Source organism: Anomaloglossus baeobatrachus, chromosome 2, assembly GCF_048569485.1.
Source record: "Anomaloglossus baeobatrachus isolate aAnoBae1 chromosome 2, aAnoBae1.hap1, whole genome shotgun sequence".
NCBI classification, from domain to species: Eukaryota; Metazoa; Chordata; class Amphibia; order Anura; family Aromobatidae; genus Anomaloglossus; species Anomaloglossus baeobatrachus.
Window position 1 is genome coordinate 726234953 of NC_134354.1, and position 23944 is coordinate 726258896.

General features: G+C 45.4%; 1 protein-coding gene across 3 annotated transcripts in view; it reads right to left on the reverse strand.

Annotated features, from left to right (window-relative positions):
* The window catches only part of MTUS2 (microtubule associated scaffold protein 2), a 927516-nt gene that overhangs the window by 734638 nt on the left and 168934 nt on the right, over positions 1-23944 (reverse strand). The gene's annotated exons all lie outside the window — the stretch shown is intronic.

Genomic DNA, 23944 nt, shown 5'->3' on the forward strand with positions numbered 1-23944 from the left:
TCCTCTATACCGACTCCCTCACAGCACAGCGCGTCCCGTCTCTTGCTTGCAGCGTTCTGCTGTGAGGGAGGGGGAGCAGGGAGCAGATGCGCTGTGACAGCGGTGAAATACCGCTCACAGCTCAGTGAGTGAGGAAGAATGTAGCCGGCTGCACGGATGTGACGTGTGCGGCATTTGACAGTGACGTCACTGGACGGGGAACAGCGGTCTGCAATAGCACCTCTCACAGGCACTATTGCCAACACAAGGTATTTGAGAGAAACATTGTGTCTCAATGTAATATCGATCTAGACAATAAAAAATATGGGTGAACCATCCCTTTAAGACTAAGTGGAGCCCTCCTTCCATCCAGCTGCTAATTATCAGCATTCTCCATGTGCTTAATTACTTCCATCTACCCTGGACTGGTGCTGGTGATATTATTCAATTCATTCAAGCTCTGGTTGCAAGCAAGTGGCTTGTACTCAACTGTGGTGTTGTTGCAGTAACTTTGCTGAACTTCTACCTGAGTCATCTGTGGATAAATAGTTCATGCGTTTTCCCCTGTGTGTCCTTCTTGTTGTCTTCTTTAGTGTTTAGAGGGGTTGACAAAGGGCTCATCCCTCCCATTCCCTATTGAGGGTCCAGCACTAGGGATACCTATGGTCAGGTATCCGGCTTGGCGCATAGGTGTGGAACCTATCTGGGGCAGTGAGGGACCCCAGTGACCAGCGATAGGTTTGGTCAGGGGTCCCCATCTTCCCTTTCCCCTTTCTCCCTTTCTTTGTTCGCTTGATACTTCCCCGTACTTAGCGTGACAATTATCACTAGAATGTTTAATTAGTGTGAGTTGTTTTTTTTATCTTTCGGGCATTTCATATTTTTGAATTGAAAGGAAAATTAATAGTTGTAAAGCAAAATATTTACACAATAAAGCTGACTGAAGTTAATTATCTAAACTTGATGGAAAACCAATTTTTCATTGAAAATATCTAATTTTGGTAATTCCTTTCTCTTAAGCTTTGACTTTGAATTTAAGTGATTTCTTCAGATCTTCAGCCCAGTAAGATTGATTTAATAAGTCTTTTTTTTTTTATTTAGAAGACAATCACGGGATCCTGGATTAGCGGTTTGTCCTCAATCTTTTCCTGCAGCTAATTATTTATTTGTTTGAAACATTCCTAAATTTGCCCTCTATTTATAATAGACAACTATTAATTTGCTTTTGATGTGAATATCAATGCACTCACGATTAATATTTGGCTTGTACACCTTATTTTTTCTTAAAAAGAATCTTTTAGCAAAAAATGACTGTTCAAACCAAGCACAGGCGCTCGGTGCCCCCTTGGAGAGGGTGAACACTTCAGTGCATCTTTTCAACTATTTTTTTTTACATCTGCTGTATCTCGTCCCTTCTATGGGTCCTGTGAAGTCAGAGCTGTCAATCAATGAACAGGAGGGCAGAGACAGATGGAAAACAAGTATGTGGGAAAGTGCTACGAACTGTAAGACAACACCAATGGTGCACCATGCACTAGTGCCTGGTTTGAACAGTCATTTTATGTTTGCTTGGTTAAATAATTTCCTGTTTTTCCATATGAAAAATACATTTAGGCCCTGTGCGCACTTACCGGATTTTGCTGTGGATTTTCTGCGGATTTGCTGCATGTTTCGCTGCAGAAAATGTTCATAACATCTCTGCAGTGAATCACCAGCAAAACCTATGGGAAAAAAAAATCCTGTGCGCACTAGGTGGATTTTGACAGCTGAATGTTTTGCTGCGGGATTCCCGCAGCAAAAACAATTGCATGTCAATTCTTTTCCGCACGTCGCTGCGGGATTTCACTCCATTGACTCCAATGTAATCGTGAAATCCCGCAGGGAATAACGCAGGCAGCAAATTCTGTGCGGTTCACTGCGTTTTGCTGCGTTATTCCCTGCGGTATTTCGCGGTTTACCTCCGGTAATGTACATCGCTTGCCTGCGGTTTTGCAGGGAAGTGATGTCATTACAGGAAGAGGAAGCAAAGCAGAGAGTAAACACACACAGATCACACACACACATCACAGACATAGAACACATAGACACAGACACATAGAACACACATAGAAATCAAACAGAAATATAGAAAACAAAACACGTGGGCTCTGCTGCATATTTACCGTCCAGCCGAGGTAAGCACACAGCGGCGGCCCGGTATTCTCAGGCTGGGGAGGGAGAGGGGCAGGGTTAATGTCCCCCACCTCCCTCCCACCTCCCGCAGCCGAGAATATCAGCTGCAGCTGCCCCGGGACTGTCGCATGCATTATGCGGCAGTACCGGCGTGTCCCCGGCTCTTCCTGCAGCCGTGTAGCAGTGGCAGTCAAGGTAATGCAAGGGGTTAATGGTGGCGGATCGCCGCCACTAAGTCCAGGCTTGATCATGGCAGCGTCTATGAGACAGCTGACATGATCAACCTGTAAGTAAAGTGAAAAAAATACACAGAAAAATCCTTTATTTTAAATAAAACACAAATAAGCCTCGTTCACCCTTTTATTAACCCCTCCCGAAACAAAGCTCCGGCGTAATCCACAGCTCCGGCGTAATCCACAGCTCCGGCGTCCTGCGATGCTTGCATCCAGCCGCGACTGACACAGACACTGCTGAATGCAGCCTCGCAGCAAGACAGCAGAGGTAACCACAGGGCATTTCCCACGGCCGGTAATGTGAACTCACTGCCAATCGTGAGAAATGCAGAGTGTGCTCACAGGGACTCTATCTATCCCTCTATCTATCCTTCTATCTATCTATCCCTCTGTCTGTCTGTCTATTCTATCTATCTATCCATCTATCTATCTATCTATCTATTTATCTATCTATCTATTCTTCTATCTATTCTTCTATCTATTTCTCTATCTCAGAATGAAATTACTTTTTTTTTTTTCAATGTGCTTTATTGCATTGAATGCAATAAAGCACATACCAACCCGAACGCGGCAAAACCGCGAACAATACCGCGGTAAAAACGCAGCAAACTGCATGCGGTTTTCGGGTGCGGTTTGCCGCGTTTTTTACCGCGGGTGCGGTAATCTTTGAATACCTGCGGAATTTTCTTGAGAAAATTCCATTTTCCAGTGCGCACAGGGCTTTAGGCAACAAGGAGGAAAAACATGAGCCTAGGGGACAATTTTGGGATTCATGCTCTGGATTAATGAGGGTGGAGAAAAAAAGAAGAAAGTTCACAGCACAAGCAAATACATTCCAGAAAAAGCTGATTCGCTGTGTTATACCTAGTGCAAAACTAGAGAAGGCAGTGCTTACATAGGGATTCAAGAAATGTCATGCACTACTATTGTTACAATGTGACTGCAGGATACTAAGGGACAGGGGCCTCCTATGCTGTCACTCACGATAGCGGACCCCAGGCTATCCCTACCTTCAAAGTTACTCATAATAGTGGAGATGCCTGAGTCACGTGCCTGGATATTCTCCTGACTAGATCTAATCTTCTGTTTCTCTTCCTCCCGGGGAAGGAAGGGGCAAGGTATGATGGTAATATAGAAAAACCTTGTTCCAGCACATACGGAGTATAAACTTCTTTTATTGGAAAACTATAGTAAAAAACACACGGATGGTAGGTGAAGAAACAGCAAACTGGCCCCAGAAACACCGGTTTACGCGTTTTGAGGCGTGCGCCTCTTAATCATAACCACAGGTAGTTATGATTATGAGGCGCACGCCTCAAAACACGTAAACAGGTGTTTCTGGGGCCAGTTTGCTTTTTTTCACTTACCATCCGTGTGTGTTTTTTACTATATTTTTCCAATATAAGAAGTTTACAGTATACTTCATATGTGCTGGAACAAAGTTTTTCTTGGATTGTCTTGTACAGATGCCATGCACTTGGAGGAACAGGTGAGCTGGATACCTTTGTACTCTCTATGATGGTAACATAGATTAAGATAAATGGACAAAAGCAAAACTAAGACACACTGCAAACTCACAGGAACAAACAGTAAGAGACAAAGGAGAAAAGTAAGAGCAGGGGGGTAGTAACAAAAAGACAAGAAGGGTTAACACCACAACAACTCACAGCAATAATGCACAGCAACCATCAGTAAGTCTAGATCACAACACCATACCAGATCAGTATAAGTAAGCTAAAGCTGGAATTAATAAAATAGTCCAGCCAGCATATATAAGAGCAGAGCAAATATGATTGGTTCCCCCACAGCATGTGATCAAAGAGAGTAACAAGCAGCCCAGCAGAGATTACCTTTTGTTAGCGTGGCTAAGCCTGTGGGGCGACTTTTACGTTTCCCTGATCACAGAAATCAAAGAAGTTAGCAGGCAGAGTGCCAGAATCTGAAGTTTCCGCAGGTCCTGACGACACTATAACAGTTGGCAATGCCTGCAAAAATCTTCTTGTGATAATTACCTTAAGCCTTAAACTAGGCATAACAGTGTCTCAGTTTTTGTGTTCCTCAAATGGGAATTTATTCATGTTGCCTGAAAAATGGACAAATGCTGACTCCATTACTACATCCAAGTATATTTCATTCTGAAACACAGTTTTATAACCTGTTCAGGGACTATGCAACTTGGATTATCTGTCCAATAGGTAGGTCCCCAAAGGATTCTCCCCATCACACTCCTCTAGCTGACAGTTCTCTTCCTACAGTGGGGAAAATAAGTATTTGATACACTGCCGAGTTTGCAAATTTTCCCACCTACAAAGAATGGAGAGGTCTGTAATTTTTATCATATGTACACTTTAACTGTAAGAGGATTTTAAAAAAAAAATCCAGAAAATCACATAGCATGATTATTAAAGAATTAATTTGCATTTTATTGCATGAAATCAGTATTTGATACAAAAGAAAAACGGAACTTATTTGATAGAGAAACTTTTGTTTGTAATTACAGAGGTCAGATGTTTCCTGTAGTTCTTGACCAGGTTTGCACACACTGCAGCAGGGATTTTGGCCCACTCCTCCATACAGATCTTCTCCAGGTCTTTCAGATTTTGATGATGTCACTGGGCAACATGGAGTTTCAGCTCCCTCCAAAGATTTTCTATTGGGTTCAGGTCTGGACACTGGCTAGGCCACATACTCCAGGACCTCAAAATGCTTCTTACGGAACCACTCTTTAGCTGCCCTGGCTGTGTGTTTTGGGTCATTGTTATGCTGGAAGGTCCAGCCCCGACCCATCTTCAATGCTCTTAGGGGTACTTTGCACGTTGCGACATCGCTACTGCGATCTCATCGGGGTCAAATCGAAAGTGACGCACATCCTGCGCCGGTAACGACGTTGCAACGTATAAAGCCTAGAAGCACCGATAAACGATCGCAAAAGCGTCGAAAATCGGTGATCTGTGTAGTGTTGGTCATTTCCATAATTTCGCTGCAGCGACAGGTACGATTTTGCTCCTCATTCATGCAGCAGCACACATCGCTGTGTATGAAGCCGCAGGAGCGAGGAACATCTCCTACCTGCGTCCCGGCTGCAATGAGGAAGGAAGTAGGTGGGCGGGATGTTTAGGGGCAGTGTGAAGCTGCCGTAGTGATAATGTTCGCTACGGCAGCTATCACAAGAGATTGCATCTGCGACGGGGGCGGGGACTATCGCGCTCGTCATCGCTACAATCGGCTAGTGATGTCGCAGCGTGCAAAGTACTCCTAAGTGAGGGAAGGAGGTTGTTGGTCAAAATCTTGTGATACATCCTTCAATGCGGTGCTGTCATTCTGTCCCCTTTACAGAAAAGCACTTATGAAGTATGATGCTTCCACCCTTATGCTTCTTGGTTGGGATAGTGTTCTGGGGTGTTACTCATCCTTTTTCCCCCTCCAAACACAGTAAGTGGAGTTGATAACAAAAAGTTCTATTTGGTCTCATCTTACCACATGCCTTCTCTGGATCATCCATATGGCCATTGGTGAACTTCAAACAGGCCTCGACATGTGTTGACATGAGCAAGGGGACTTTGTGTTACGAATCGGCGGTGCCTTAGCCGCAAGCAGCCTGCTGTGGTTCCAGTTGTGCCCAGGCGTCGGCTGCCATTTTTGGCCGTGCCTCGGGTTGTCCAGCTGGCTGCTTCCTCCTCCACATCTAAGGGGTACTTTACACGCTGCGACATCGCTAGCATTTGCTAGCAATGTCGAGCGCGATTGCACCCCCCGTCTCACGGCCGATATGTGGTGATCGCTGCTGTAGCGAACATTATCGCTACGGCAGCGTCACACGCACATACCTGCTCTGCGACGTCGCTGTGACCGGCGAACCGCCTCCTTTCTAAGGGGGCGGTTCGTTTAGCGTCACAGCAGCGTCAGTGAACCGCCGCCCAATAGAAGCGGAGGGGCGGAGATGAACGGCCGGAACATGCCGCTCACCTCCTTCCTTCCTCCTTTTCCGGTGGACGGAGGTAAGGAGATGTTTGTTGTTCCAGCGGCGTCACACATAGCAATGTGTGCTGCCACAGGAACGACAAACATCGTACCTGCAGCAGCACCGATATTATGGAAATGAGCGATGTGTCAGTGAGAAACGATTTTGCACATTTTTGGGCTCGATCGCCGCTCATTTGTTTTACACGCTGCGATGTCGCTACCGGCGCCGGATGTGCATCGCTAACGACGATATATCGGCAGCGATGTCGCAGCGTGTAAAGTACCCCTAAGTCTGGAGATGCGGCTAGTGCATATGCACGCGCCGATTTACCCCAGCCAGAGGTTTCGTCTAGTGAGCATGCTCAGCCTGATTGTGTCATTTCCAAGCCTAAAGTGGGCTTTACACGCAACGAGATCGCTACAGCGATCTCGTTGGGGTCACGGGTTTTGTGACGCACATCCAGCCGCTGTAGCGATGCCGTTGCGTGTGACACCTATGAGCGATTTTGCATCGTCGCAAAAACGTGCAAAATCGCTTATCGGCGACATGGGGGTCCATTCTCAAATATCGTTACTGCAGCAGTAACGAAGTTGTTCCTCGTTCCTGCGGCAGCACACATCACTCCGTGTGACACCGCTGGAACGAGGAAGCTCTCCTTACCTGCCTCCCGGCCACAATGCGGAAGGAAGGAGGTGGGCGGGATGTACGTCCCGCTCATCTCCGCCCCTCCACTTCTATTGGGCGGCGATTCAAGTGATGTTGCTGTGACGCTGAACGAACCGACCCCTTAGAAAGGAGGCGGTTCGCCGGTCACAGCGACGTCGCTGGGAAGGTAAGTATGTGTGACGGGTCCGGGCGATGTTGTGCGACACAGGCAGAGATTTGCCCGTGTCGCACAAACGATGGGGGCAGTTACGCACGATGGCGATATCGGTACCATTATCACAGTGTGTAAAGCGGCCTTAAGTCCTCAGTTCGGGCTACTGAGCATGCTCCCACACTTAATCCGAAAATCCTCTTTGCAAAGCTACTTGGACTTCGTGCCGTGTCTAAGTCCTGTGTTGTGCCTCCTGAGCATGCTCAAGTAGATCAGGCACATAGTGCATCAGAAGCTAGGTTCGGTAAGGACCTCACTGGGCATGTCCGTAAGGTGGCAGGCCCTAATAGGCTGGCACACATCAGGTGTCCTGATGATGTGTCCACTCTGGACTGGCTTGAAGAGGCCCGCCCCTATGACCTGGCACCTCACCATTGGTTGTCAGACGATGCCTGGTGAGATGTTTGGGGCGTGGCTGCCATGACGACATCAGTGACTTGGCAGTTCCGGATATGCCACTGGTGATGTCACTGTTGACGTTGTACTCTGCTATAGACTCCTGGAGGTACCATTGTCGTCCACTCTGGGTTTGGGGCGGACCCAAGGTAATAAAAGGGGCTGGATACAACATGGAGGTGCGCAGTCTTCACATATGCTCAAATACAGCACACCTCCAAGTGTTGAGCCCATTGCGTGTTTAGGACAGAGGTAGGCAGGGCTAGGGCGTCGGTGCTGAACATCACAATACATTGGTAACGCAGCACGGTTAGGGCCAGCTCCTGTCCTACCAGTCCTGCTAGTGCAGCCCAGTGGTGTTAACTGGGTTGCGGCTGCTGCGTCATCTGTCCTTGGTGTGTCCCCTATGCAGACGGACAGCATACCCCAGGACCCCTGTGACGTTAACAGGGAGTTCCTGGGCTGGGTGTGTGGACCCTGTGACACTAACAGGGTTCCTAAACATTTCACAAGATATTTTTGTTCAACCCCTTTAATTAAACCTGAAAGTCTCCACTTCAATTATCTCAGTTTTAAATACAAAATAGTGGCTGAAGAACGCAAATTGCGAAAGTTTGGTCACCGTCCAAATGTTTCTGGACCTAACTGTATGTCTGATTATATTTGGGTTTTACACAATTTTTGATGGGGCTATATTTGAGCCCAGGTATCATGTACGTTCTTCCCTTTTATCACAAATATGGAAATTATGAGCTGTCAGCGATTATTGGGGGTCAGTACAACATTTCACTCATTATAGCAAATCTTCCACTGGACAAGTGCTATGCTCACGGGCCGAGGACGGTATTAGTGGGTCCACTGGACCGAAAATACAGTTCACTTGCCTGTAGGAGCCAACCGGACTGGCCACTGAGCCTTCAGTAAGTAACTAGCAGAGGGCAGCCCCAGGGGATCTGTGGTACATTGGCAGCTGGCACCACAGATAAAATATAGACTCTGGTAATGGCAACTGCAATTGTGGATTCGATGATGCACCCCAGAAGCAAATTCTCAACCCACTGAGCTTAAACCACAGAACTTCTGAGAAGAATAACTTTGGAATGCAAGGGCACAAAAAAAATGTAAAATTGTCCCAGAATTCCAGAATCAGAGTGACAGAGCCAATTGGAGGAGGGGCTTGGTTTAAATTTAAAAATCCAGTGGAAGGTTCTATTTAATAAATACTTTAGGTCTTTGGAATGTAATGTACCTTCAATCTAACCTTTATGCAAGAAAGACACATTAAAGGCCGCTTTACAAGCAACGACATCGCTAACAAGATGTCGTTGGGGTCACAAAATTCGTGACGCACATCCGGGCTCATTAGTGACGTCGTTGCGTGTGAAACGCACGAACGACTGTTAATGATCAAAATTACTCACCTAATCGTTGATCGTTGATGCGCCGTTCCTTTCCCGATTATCGTTGATGTTGCAGGATACAGGTTGTTCGTCGTTCCTGCGGCAGCACACATCACTACATTTGACACTGCAGGAATGAGGAACATCACCTTACCTGCGGCTGCCCACAATGAGGAATGAAGAAGGTGGGCGAGATGCTCGTCCCGCTTATCTACGCCCCTCCGCTTCTATTGGGCGGCCGTTTAGTGATGCCGAACGAACCTCCCCCTTAGAAAGGAGGCGGTTCACCGGCCACAGCAACGTCACTAGGCAGGTAAGTATGTGTGACGGGGCCTAACGATATTGTGCGCCACGGGCAGCAATTTGCCAGTGACGCACAAACGACGGGTGCGATCGGCAGCGACATCGCTAGCGATGTCGCTGTGTGTAAAGTGGCCTTGAGGCCAGAGTCACACTTGCGAGTGCCTCACGTGTAACTTGCGCGAGTCTCTCATTGAATCACCCGGCACGGACTCGCACTCTCCTGACAGGAGTGGGTTAGTTGCATGTATACCTATGCAGCTGAGACGCTCCTGTCCGGAGAGTGTGAGTCTGTGCTGGGTGATTCAATGAGAGACACACGCGAGTTACACGCGAGGCACTCACAAGTGTGACTCTGGCCTAACAGTTTGCAGATGGCATGTTCAGATGACTTTTGTACATGCAATATAAGCAGATGTATAATTCTGGAGAACACAAGATATGAATTACTGGAATGGATTGAATATACTGTGAAGACTCTTATACATTGTAATGTTGTCTTATAGTAGTTGCTTCTTACAGATAATAATATGCTTTTCACTTATTTTTTATTTTAACCTAATTCTATGATCAAAGACTCCTCAGGGCAAACACTATCTTCATGTGACGTAATCTCCTGGGATGATCTAATTAGGTCAAATGAATTCAGAATAAAATATATTCATAAAGGATAATAAATTATAATTGATTTTGCATTCCCTTTCTTCTTTAAGTTTTAGAATACTAATGTCATATTTGCTTTGATTATTTAAGTTTACAATTAAGAAAATATTAATCTGAGTATTACTTTTGAGCATTGTTCAAAAGGTCGAGATATAAACATATTTATGAATGGAGATACAATATATACAAACACAACACATTGGGGTAGATTTATTATTATGATTGTGCTTTAAGACATTTCTGTGCGTTTTGGAGTAAGCCGTTGTATCTCATTTGTTATGTGTTTAAAACACTGTTCACACCCCTGACTACCCCTTTTGTATGGCTATATGAAGAGGATTGGGCTTACATGGAAATTCACATAATTTAAGTTGTCCCAACCTGCACCAGCATTACGGCCCCGGGGCCTGCACACACCACAAAGGCCTCCTGGAAATGCCCATAGGGTACTGCACAGTTACGCCCCTTTTCTTAAGGGGCCAGTGCACTCTGACCTGGAAGTGCCTCTCAGGTCAGCTGAGAGGTTTCAGGTATTAAAACCACCTTCCCCTTGAGGTAGGTGCCTGGTCAACGAGTTCTTAACGTTGCTAGTTCTTAATCCCATTGTGCTGCTGCTGTCATTGGGCTGTGTTCTTCTGCTGACTCATATCTATGTTTCAGTGCTCTACCAGTCTGCTGCCTGCTGCTACTGCAACCATAGACACCGGCTGGCTACCAAGATACCTGCCGCTGCAAGTATCCACGCCGGTCGCCTACCACGATACCCAACTGCCGCAAGTATCCTTTTCCGCCACTGCAATTTCATCCATCAATCCATACGAGCCGATTCCACAACCACAGTTGCTATTACCAGAGTCTATATTTTATCTGTGGTGCCAGCTGGCAAGTTATTTTATTTATTATTCCCCCAATTTTGATACCCAGCCAAGATATAGCCCGCCAGATGGGGGCTGGTATTCTCAGACTGGGGAGGCCCATGGTTATTGGTCCGCTGCCCAGCCTAAAAATAGCAGCCTGCAGCCACCCGGGATTGTTGCCTCCATTAGATGTGACAAACCCGACGCTTTACCCGGCTCTTCCGATTGCCTTGGTGCGGTGGCATTTGGGGTAATAAGGGGTTAATCACAGCCCACAGCTGCCACTAAGCCCTAGATTAGTAATGGGGAGGATCTATGAGATCCCCCTTTACTAATCTGTAAGTGAAATTAAATAAACACAAACACCCAAAAAAATCTTGTTTGATGCGTTGTTTTCTGTTCCAAAAACTGACACATATCGGAAACCAGATGAGCCTCATTTTAGTCAGTGGGGTCATCCTGCTTTCATTGCATTAGGTATGTAATTGATCCATTTTGGACATGAATTCTGTTTGTAAAGCAGAACAGACACCAGCCTTAAGCGGGCTTTACACGCTACAATTTATCTAACGATGTGTCGGTGGGGTCACGTCGTAAGTGACGCACATCCGGCATCATTAGTTACATTGTAGCGTATGAAACGTCTATGCGATTGCGATTGAATGTTAAAACATTGATCGCATGCATGTCGTTCAATTACTAAAAATTGAACGTCAGGTTGTTCAATGTTCCCGAGGCAGCACACATCGCAGTGTGTGACACCCCGGGAACGATGAACTGCAGCTTACCTGCGTCCCGCAGCTCCCACCGGCAATGCGGAAGGAAGGAGGTGGGCGGGATGTTTACGTCCCGCTCATCTCCGCCCCTCCGCTTCTATTGGCCGGCTGCCGCGTAACGTCGCGGTGACACCGAACGTCCCTCCCACTCCAGGAAGTGGATGTTCCCAACCCACATCGAGGTCGTATGGAAGGTAAGTGCGTGTGACCGGAAATAATCGTTTGTGCGACACGGTCAACAAATTTAACGTGCTGCACATACGATGGGGGCGGGTCACATCGCATATGATATCGTATGCGAAATTGTAAGGTGTAAAGCAGGCTTTACCAAACACTGAAAGGAATGCAAAATATCCTACGAAAAAAGGATGTAAAAAATAAAACAGTGTTATCAAAATAAATGGATAAAAACCTAGAAGAGTCACAGTACACAGATAATAAACAAAGACACAATCTAACAAAAAGTAAAATAAAATATAAAATTCTATATAGCTGACAATGCAGATATTTTCATTTACTTTTGCTCTATAAAACTGATAGGGCAGAATTTGTGATACATACAGTACATAACTGATTTCATTGTAAACCTTTTCTGGTGAAAGAGTAGATGTAACGTAGGTAACATCTGGTCATTATAAAATATAAATGTAAAGTTACACTGTGCATGAACCTTATTCCTCCGAAGATGTGCACTCATTGCTGTGTGTCACAATGTCATCACCTGGAAGCATCCGATGAAAACTGTCTCAGACCTGCTCATGCAGTAATTCCCTGACCTGTATAAAAGCTTGTATCCTACTGCCTTACTTTATCCTAAGTACTTGTGACAAGTGAGATCTTCACAGTATAAATCTATGTTCTCAATATTATGTAACAATATCATTATTAGGACCATCATGGATCCAATACAAAACAAATATAGAAAAATGTACCCTCAAATATTTGGTGTCTTAAAAATGTACCGTATTTTTCAGTTTATAAGACGCGCCGGATTATAAGACGCACCCCAAATTTGGAAAGAAAAAAAGGAAAAAAAAATGGGGGTCCATCTTATAATCCAGTGGTTTCATACTACAGGGGGGGCGGCAGTGGTGATGGAGTAGGGACGAAGCTGGAGTAGGGTGATGCTGCCATCGGTGCAGTGGGTGTCCCAGATACTTGCTGCAGACGATGACACTGTGAGGCAAGAGGAACATCCAGGAACTGTTGGAGCTACGGGCTTTAAAGAAATGTTGCCCAGAGTCAGTGCGTGTGCAGATTGCGCTATCGGCTCAATCACAAGCAGAGATCTCATCTGCGCATGCGTCACCTCCGGGCGCCATTTTTTTTCAGTCCGCTGCTGGGCGATCAATGGGCCAGAGGCGGTGCGTGCATAGATGAGATCTTGAGCAGAGAGCCCTATCTGCCATCTGGGCACCATTGTTTGAAGCCCACACTGCTGACATTTCAGGATGGCGGCCTCTGCGTCACCACCGACAGCGCCCACAATGCAACGCCGTAGGGGACGCAGAGCCGACAGCACCGCATAGCCCAGCACATAGCACAACCTGCAGCATCGCCCCTGCCTCCTGTGACCCCTGTCCAGCACTCCCCGGTAAGCTACACTCAGCTTATAAGACGCAGCTCTCATCCCTCATTTTGCTCCCAAATTTTTTGGAGGAAATGTGCGTCTTATAATCTGAAAAAAGGGGTAAATATCTGGGTGCATATTGACAAAACTGTGACATATATAAATTATTTCCATAGTTTTTCAATAAACGTTTCCCATGTCCCTGTACGGTCAGACACAGCCATTACACAGTACACAGCAGGGGCACATATATAAGATTATCTCACCATAGGGAAATGATTCTTTTAACACATTCAATTGTGGTACTTATTTTTATTCCAAGATCTGTTGATTAAAATGAACTTTGTCCATGGGAAAACCCCTTTAAGATATCCCTTGCTATGCTTAGTAAGTCTAGACATGTCATTTACTACCACTATTATGCTGTAGTAGTTATTGGGTTATTTATTTGGTCAACTGTTCCTTTAAAATGACCAACATATTGGCACATGTGTGTATGGTAAGTGTTTGACTTCCCTGAATTATAGTGTTGTCCGTTGCTTCAAAGACACAGTGATAATAACATTTTAATTCAGGCACTATGATGTAAGGAGGATGGCATCAGATTAGTTCATGGTTATGGGATGGAGGGGGTCACATGCACTCAAAGGGAATCTGTTACCAAGTTTTCGCCACCTCATCTGAGAGTAGCATAATATAGGATAATAGACCCTGATTCCAGCGATGTATCACTTAGCTTACTGGGTGCAGCCGTTGTGACACAATTAGAATTCTTAGATGTATCATGTAGCAAAGATCAGAAAGTTATCCCCTCCCACACCACAGCTTTCTATGTACATTGTCTATTGACAGTGAGCTGCTTGTCAGAGGAGGGGGTGTTATCCGACCATGGCTCACATGCCTTGTAGTCTCTTGGTGATAAAACACTCATTGTATGTAAACCACAGCACACAGCCTAATAAGAAACACATCGCTGAAATCTAAACGTTTCGACCATACAGGGTCCTTATCAAACAACCCTGTGCTTGATAAAGACCCTGTGTGGTTGAAACATTGCAATGGCGAAATAAACTAATAATGTACGTTTTTTCACCCTGTTGGAGATGCTGTCCTTTTAATTCTCTGATATGCATTGCTAAGTGAACACCTTGATATTTTTTACATTTCATCCCATGTTTTTGTGGACTTGTCCATTGGATTGGCCTACTGAGGTACCCCAAGTGTTTTCATGCTCTTTTTTACATCCTTGAAATCTGTGTCTCAATCCCAACCTCCTGCTGTCATCAGATTGCATAGCAAAAACCTGCTGATGAATTCCCTTTAAGTTAATCTGTGATGGACCTGTTCAAAAGGTCTCCTTTTCTGGCCTGTGGATGGTATGTGCTCTGTAAAGGCTGATTTAGCTCACCCTCCACTCTGCAACCATCCCTCACTATGAGGTTAGCACTAAATCCCACAGACACCCCTCCATCATTGCTCCTCACATGCCACAAATCACCATCTCCAAGTCAACAATCTTCAACTGGTAGAGATGAGAAGACCCGTGGTAGTTTGGTTCGGTGGGTGCAGCCGGACTTCGGCTTGGGACCCTGACTTGACCTGAACCCCAATGGAAGTCACTAATTGGGCAGTTCGGGTCTCTGCCCACATGCAGCCAGCCATAAACAGATCACTTCCGGGGATAGATGGGCATGGGTATTTCCATATTTTTGTTGGTGCACACTACATCCGATCACGCTGCTGTTACCTCCAGTGTGAGCAGTTGAAACACTGCAAGCGGCTCGCACTGGGCCGAGCACCGAGAGTACCTGAGCAAAGTGATGATCATGCAAGTGGTTGCATATGTAAAGCATCCATTCTCCGAACTCAAACTCTGTTTTTGTAATGTCTATGTTCAGTACGAGCGCCGAACTTCAGGTTCGCTCATCTCTATCCACTGGAACTCACCGGGGACATATCACCACCCTATAAACCAGACATACAAAGGTTGTTCATTACAGCTGTCATGTGCCTCTCCTGACTCACTATTAAACATGAGCACTGAAAGTTCAGGTGTTCTCAATGGAGTGAGAGAAGAAAGCCGCCGACAGACGCCTCTGGCAGTGGCTTATCTCCCCTGAAAATTAAAGTTTAAGTTCCAAAGTTCTGTCCTTCTCTCCTCTGACATCATCTGTTTCAATATTATATTACATTACATTTAACTTTTTATGATCTCAACTATATAAAGTAAGTAAAACCTCAAAACACAGAACATAAGGAAATTTAAGGCTGTAACCTAAAAAAATGATATCCCTAACAAGGCGAATACAGGGAGCACCGAGCTAGGCTGAATTTATTTGGGGCACTACTAGAAACACAATAATGAAGTAAAGCAGTCAGGTCTGATTGAGGCACGTGGGCAGTGGAGCGGGCACTATTAGCAGCTACAGGCGACGTGATGGACTGCAGAGAGCCTGCAACATGTTTAATTAAACCAGTGCATGTGAGGCTATGTAAGGTAAAGAAATTATCCGGGCGGCTGCATCTAGGATGTACATTAGGAAGTTAAAGAGATTTTAATTTCTATTATATTTCATATTGCTACTATTTCTATTAACCCATTCCTGGTTGCCTTGCCATTTACCTCTGTTCCTTACCAGACACATTTTCAGCTTTTTTCGTACATGCACCTTAAAGGTGTAAAAAAAAATTCACAAATAAGTTTAGCATATTTCTTAGTGATATAATGGGCTTAATTTTTCTGTCATTGTTATACTCTTTTTTTTATTATTATTATTATTATTATTATTATTATTAGGTGACTTTTGTGGGGAAATAAAGGAAATACGTATCTGTTTTTCATATTCTTTTTTATTTATGATGACCACATAAGAGAACCACACCAGGCCAATTGGGTAGAGCCGGGTAAAGTGTCAGAATTGGTGCATCTAATAGATGCACCACTTCTGAGGCAGCTGCGGGCTGCTATTTTTAGCCTGGGAATGGCCAAATAACCATGGGCATTGCCAGCCTGATAATGCCAGCCCCTAGCTGTTTGCTTTACCTTGGCTGGTTATCAAAAATAGTGGGGACCCCAGGCCATTTTTTTAATTACTTAAATAATTTTTAAAAACAGCATGGGTCTCCTTTATTTTTGATAACCAGCCAGGGTAAAGCATACAGCTGAAGGCTGCAGTCAGCAGCTGTCAGCCTTACCAACGCTGGTTATCAAAAATTAGAGGGACCCCACATCGTTTTTTGCTTTTTTTTAATTTTGTTCACAGCAGCAAAAATACATCTTCCTGAAGCTGAAAAATAACTACAGCCTTTCAACAGACTTTATTCAACATCTGCACAGCACTTGAAATCTGAACCTCGGACAGCAAACTTCTCTGAAAAGTCTGTATTCGAGTTCGAGCTCTGGACACTAGGTGTCTGGTATGAACCCTGAACGTTACAATCCAAGTTCACGCATTCATATTGATGAAACAATGATATAAATTAATGACTTTTGAATGAGGTTTTATAATGTAAATGCAGCCTCCTAACTACATAGCAGAGGTGAGTGGGTCTCCCACAACCCAGTTGCTCCCTCCCTAGACACAACAATCAGATGACTGTTGAAAGTACTGTCTACACTTCCTATTACTACATACATAGTACTTTATCTGCACGGTGTGTACATTGATAGGAAAGGCAGAGACGGTAATAAAGCATCTCTGCCTTCTCTATTGTGAGTCCAGCTATCTGACAGCTGGCTGCTGTTCTTGCAGCTGCAAGATTGCATGCATCTGCTCTAATACACAGTGACGGTATGTCACTGTACAGTAGAACATGGACAGCCCTGACATTTATAGTTTATTGGCGATCCAGAAATAGTTAAAGAAGTGTTTCACCCATATTTATTATGGGCCACAACGATATTATATTGAGAAGCAAGGTTTCTCTCAAATACCTTGTGTTACCAATAGTGCCTGTGAGCGGCGCTATTGCAGTCTGCTCTTCCCCATCACATGACCTCGGGAATCCAGTGATGTCACGTCAACTTCCTACTCACCTCACATCACAGCGGCCGGGCCCAGTCTCCGTGAGTGACTGGGCTTTGGGTGGAGTTTCGCCACTCATCACAGCCCAGCATCCCTCCTGCTGGCACGCTCTGAAGCGAAGGAGGAGTGAGCAGGGACATGCTGTGCTGTGAGGCTGGGCTGTGATGAGCGTGTAAACTCCACCCACAGCTAAGTGACTTACGGAGACTGGGGCCGGCCGCGGTGATGTGAGGTGAGCAGGAAGTTGACGTGACATCACCGGATCCCCGAGGTCATAGAGCCTGTGGGTCAGGCAATGGGGAAGAGTGGCCTGCAATAACGCCGCTCACAGGCACTATTGCCAACACAAGGCATTTGAGAGAAACTTTGTTTCTCAACATAATATCGTTTTGTGGCCAATAATGAATATGGGTGAATCACCTCTTTAAGAAAACATTGTCCATAGAAATTAATTCACTGACTAATACATTGTACGTAAAAACATTCATAATTACATTTTTTGTACATTACTTACGTAATTGTTTTTCTATATAATTAGCCTATTCTATAGCCATTTCATGTTCTTTTATGTAGACAACAATATAACAGTTGTAGCTAATTACACCTCGTATAACTATGCACATGTAACCTGTATAATTTATAGCTGTAGCTGTTTACTATATATTTTGTAATTTTATATAAAATCTGGCAGATAAAAAACGGCCTTTGAGAATGTAAGGTGAACTTATTTTGGTAATGATATATACACTACTGAACATTGCAAGTGCAACATCAAAAAGGAAAAGTTATCAAATTAAAGAAATCACAGGATGGATACACATGTTAGTGATAAGTAAATGACGAAAAAATGGAAACAAAATTTTGAACACATTTAGATTTATTCAGTATCGAGTATGAGTGTGACCTACTGAAATCTCTGAATTTTCACCTCTTGGCTGCTATCAAGACAAAATGAATGAACATTCTTCCAGATATGCTTGTGTGGCACCCCTGAGGCTTCAGGCGCCAAAGGGTACTGCACCTCACCCGAGGTGTGGTGCTCATCTCTGATATGGAGGAGGTCGTCACCGGTAATCACCACCAAAACACTCACACAACACATAACATGGGAGCTCTACCACTGGGACCAGGATAGGTTAGGTGCTGGGTTGGCCATCATGAGGTATGGGACCTCTTGCCCACTAGTTCAGGAATTACGGGAGGTGGGACTTCCATAGGAGAAGTGAGGAGCCATATCACACACAAGTCAGTCAAGAGTTAGCTCCGGGCGCAGCAAGCGTCAGGAGGGAATCAGGGAATGAAGCAAGCAAAGACACGGATAGTTCGGGACCCGTAGTCTGGATCTGTGAGCTCGACCCAGGTTCTTAGGACAGAAGGGGGATCCCAGGGTTCCTGGAGAGTGCACCTGTGACCTGTTCCACGGCCCAGGAGCTGGGCCTTTATTGACACCGGACGGGGTCACAGAACAGGGCGAGGCCACCACGGCGACCTAGGAGAAGAACGTGATGGGTAACCTCCGACCCCGTGGGCGCGTCACTTGCACAAAGTCGAGGATTTCCTAGGATAATAATCTGGTGTATGTGCAACTAATTATACCAAAAAGGTGATAAAATCTCCTACGATGCTGAGGCCAAAAGTTTGCATCAGAAGGGTCACTCCTAGGAAAGGATTTTAAAGCTGAATGTTCTCAAGATGTGCTGTTCAAGCTCTTTTGAAGAAGCTCCAAGAAATGGTCAATATTGAATACCGTAGACACATTGGTCTGTTACAGCACCACTCCAGTGTTTCGTTTTTTTTTTAAATTGTACCGCTCGAGTGGTGCTTAAATCTACGTCCCCTACCCCTAGTCTTATATTTACCTGTCACTGTCTTCTTCCATTATTACTGCCGCTCCAGTTAGTTTCTGGCAATTTGTGACTTGCCGGCAGTGTTTCTTGGAGCAAGCTGGAGGTCACTTTTCAGTACAAGTCTATGAGCACCTCGTTCTGGCTCTCATAGACTTGTATTGATCACTTGTGATATATATAATTTCTAACCTCTGGCTAGTCAGAAGTTATGGGTACAAGACAGTGCCATGGGACTAGAGTGATATCATAAAAAGGTAAAGCCGCCAGAGAGTGAGTATAAGACATGGGTTAGGGAACTTATATTTAAAGCACCTCTCCAGCGCTAAGAAAAAAACCTGCTGGAGAAAAGCTTTAAGGAAACAATGCAGAAAATGAAAGACACATCATGCTTACTTCTCATCAAAATAAGAAGGTGTCCAGCAGTGCTATCAGCTCAGAATGGTCAACTAGTGATGGGCGGACTCGCTGATATCCGGGATTGGCAGGTCTGCCTGGGTTTTAAAAAAACCTGCTTCCAGACCGGAATTGATTCTGGATATCTGGCCAGATGTTGGTCCCCATATAAGTCTATGGGATTCAGAATTCTGCACTTAAATATGGTGGCAGAAGGGCTAGGGGTGATTAGATCAGGCACATTACACGTACCAGTCTCCGCACGGCTCTAATGCTACTTGCGGGGCCACTCATTATCGCTCATACATATTCACTGCTTACCCTGCACCCGGAAGTCCTGGCATCTGTGATTGGTTGCAGTCAGACGTGCCCCCACCCTGTTTGACAGTGTGTGTGTGTGACTGCTTGCAATCACAGACCCTGTCTGTGGGTCTAGATTGATGTAAAAATATATAAATAAATAAAAAAAATTGAAATAGGGTCCCCCATTTTATGATACTCGGCACAGATAAAACATATGGCTACAGGCTGCAGACCCCAGCCGTGAGTGTTATCTTGGCTGTGTATCAAAATAATAGGAACGGTATGCGGCTTTTTTAAAAAATGTATTTAAATAAATAATTTTAAAAAATGGGGTGCGGTTCCCCACCAATTTTCAAACTCAGCCATGATAAAGCCTGACAGCTGGGAGCTAGTATTCTCAGCCTGGGGAGAGGCCAGCCTAGCCTAAAAATAGCAGCCTGCATCTGCCCAGGATTGTTGAATCCATTAGATGCGACAATCCTGGAACTTTACAGGCTCATTCTGATTGCCTTGGTGCAGTGGCAATTGGTTTAATAATGGGTTAATAACAGCACACCGGCTCACAGCTGCCACAAAGCCCTAGATTAGTGATTAGAGGCATGTATGAGACCACCCCATTACAATTCTGTAAGTGAAAAGAAATAAACACAAACACCAAAAAAATCCATTATTTGAAATTAAATACAAAAAAACACACCCTCTTTAACCCCTTTATTAATCTCCAAAGCACCCAGGTCCAACATAATCCACACGAGTTCCCACGCTGATCCCAGCTCTGCTACATCTGAAGTGACAGCAGATGGGCATAGAATATGACCGCACACTGTGACCTCCAGCAGAGAATGAGCCACAGCGATAAATGGTGACATCACTAAGGTTATTTGCGGTCCCAGCTCGAGGTTCCCAGGTAAGGTCACTGAGTTCACAGACTTGCATCTACAGGCAGAAAACCGTGGGTTTTTTTGCCAAGAGATGCAAATTTGGTGCTGAAATCTATACAGCATATTCCTGTACCCAATCTACACCTAGTGATGCAATTTTCTGCCAGGAGGTACAAGTTTGGTGTTTAAATCTGATGCAGACATTTCAGCATTAAATTTACACCTCATTACAGAAAACCACACCAAAACTGTGTCATGTTTGTGCATTTTTTTTTTTTGCCAAAACATGCAGATTTGCTGCTGAATTTTTTCACCATACAACTGCTGCAAATATTCACCTCCTGTCAAAAAATTGCATCACTATAGCAGTCAAACCGCATGGTGTTTTGATGTGGGTCTTTTTTCGATGAGGTGTAGATTAGGTGCAGGTATATGCTGTAGAAATTTCAGTATCAAATCTGCATCTCTTGGGAAAAAAGAAGTTTTCTAACAGGAGATGTAGGTTTGTGAACTCAGTGTCTGTCATTCGATGAGGTCACCTGCGATCAGGTTTCTTGCAATCACAGGTGGAGGACCGTGGGAACCTCCAACTGTGACCACAAATAATCTTAGTGATGTCACCACTCATCACTGCGGCTCATTCTCTGCCTGAAGCTCATGGGGCGGTCATATTCTATGCCTGCAAGCGGTCACTTTAAATGTACCAGAGCTAGAATCCTTGCTGGACCTCATGTGGATTACGTTGGACCTTGGGGTTTTGAGGGTTGATAAAGGAGTGAAAGAGTGGGGCTTTTTGTATTTTATTGAAATAAAGGATTTTTTGGTGTTTGTGTTTCTTTTCACTTACAGATTAGTAATGGGGGGGTCTCATAGACTCCTCCCATTACTAATCTAGGGCTTAGTGGCAGCTGTGAGCTCTCAATAACTCATTACCCAGATTTCTATCGCAATCAGGATGAGCCATGTAAAGGTCTGGGATTGTCACATCTAATTGATGCGACAATCCTGAGCTGCTGCAGGCTGCTATTTTTAGGCTGGGGGACACGATAAGCATGGGTTTTCCCAGCTTGAGAATACTAGCCCCCAGCTGGCAGGCTTTATCATGACTCAGTATCAAAATTGGGGGGGACCACATGCCATTTTTTAAAATTAATTAAATAATTAAAAAAAGAAGAATGCAGTTCCTCTTATTTTGGTACACAGCCAAGATAAGCGCACGGCTGGGGGCTGCAGCCTGTAAACGTATGCTTTTTCTTTGCCGGGTATCATAATATGGGGGGACCCTGCGCAATTTTTTACATTTATTTTTACACTAATCTACAGTGACCTGCAGACAGGGTCTATGATTGCAAGCAGTCAGTCACGCTGCCACTCAGGGTGGGGGCGCTGTCTCACTGAAACCAATCACAGATGCCAGGACTGTTGGTGGGAAGGTAAAGCAGTGCATATGCATGATGTTAATGAGTGGCCCCAGAAGTAGAATGAGCAACCCAGAAACAGTGTTACAGCCGCTACAGAGACCTGGTAAGTATACCACGCTTACTTTATTTATTTCATCACTAGTTACAAGTACCGAGCACCCAAGCATGGTAGTGCTCGCTCATCGCTAGTTACGAGTACCAAGCCTCCGAGCATGGTAGTGCTCCTCATCACTGGTTACATGTACCAAGCATCCGAGCATGGTAGTGCTCACTCATCACTAGTTACGAGTACTGAGCACTCGAGGATGGTAGTGCTCACTCATCACTAGTTACATGTACCGAGCACCCGAGCATGGCAATGCATGCTCTTCACAAGTTCCGAGTACCAAGCCTCCGAACATGGTAGCGCTTGCTTATCACTAGTTCCGAGTACTCGGGCATGTTAGTGCCCAATCATCACTAACCATAACTAATGGTAAGTATACATCCTGCCTTGGGGTGTTGTGTGAGGAGGGGGCTCAGGGACGGCGCTCCCCCCATACACGAATGACAGTTATATTACATATCTGGAATGTCTCTAAGATCCGCGTCTGAGTTCTGAACCCAGCCTAAATTGTCGATCTAGTAGTCAAAATGTATTGGTTTGCATTTGTAAATCTGATATTTGTGAGCATACACCAAGACCTGATAGTTGTTGTTCACTGTTATACTGACACATGCAAACTGGCCTTTTCAGAGGCATTCTTACATGGACTAGATGAAATGTCCATTTCTTAAGACACTAACCACCACATGTAATATAATTATACTGTGATGCCGTATTTCTGTGAAGCCCCACAGGTGTTGTATCGGTGCATACCTTCAGGGACTCCACGTAGCTGGATCTGGTCACAGGTAGGAGATCTTCTTTGTAGTCGTGACGCCACTCTCAGTATTGCGGCCAGTAGGGACCGCCACTGCAGGTTGAGGGTCGCCTGGGGCTGATGGTGGGTGCAGTCGGATGTAGGAGCCTCCTGAGAGTGAGGCAAGCCCCAGGGCCCTGTGTAAGTTTGTAGTACCACAAGTCGCAGAATGACCACACACAGGCAAAGTGTCTTTCAGGGTTTTTACTCACTTCAGGTGGCAGGGTGAGTAACCCGGGCGTAGCTGGGATGGACCAGGTGGGAACCAGGTATCCTTCCGGCTGACTGTATGAGGGTGACTACAAACTCGCCTTCCTTAGCCCTTGGTGGTTTGGGGTGACCCCGACTTTGAGTCCCTATGGGGGTCACCCAGGGAAGATGCTCCAAGCCTCTCTCCCCTTCTTGTGTTGCCGTGTGCTTGTTCCCCGGGCCAGGCCACTCCAGCCTCTTGCCTCCTGTGACCTATGGGCCCTACTTGCGGTTACGTGGCTGCGGCTTTTGGTTGTTGTGGTGTGGGCTGTAAGAGCCCCACACCGGCAGGTTTAGCAGGGAAAGGTGAATCTATCCTCGCTTCGGGATCTGCCGCCCGGTTGGGCCTGGTGCTCTCTAGAAGTCTCCTTACTTCCCACTCCGTGCACTCTCTAGCTGAAGCTGGCTTTCAGGCAGCACTTCTAGTTGACCGTTCTCCCCCGTCTGTAGTCACTGCGCGGGCGCTGTTAGACAGCATCAGCCCCACAGGTCTGCTCCTCACTGAGCCCTCTGGAGTTCTCCTTCTAACTGACTCACTGCTCCTCCTCTCCTGTTCTTGCCTACGCCACCTAGCAACCAGACTCTCCACCACACCCCTTGAGAGGAGATGGAGGCTTTTTAACCCCCTGCCACTATTCCAGTGGAGGTATAGGCTTTGCCCCCTCCTGGGATCCCCAGGGGTCCTCTCATGGGTACATGTGTGAGACCTGATCACTATGCGCCTGTGTTCCACACC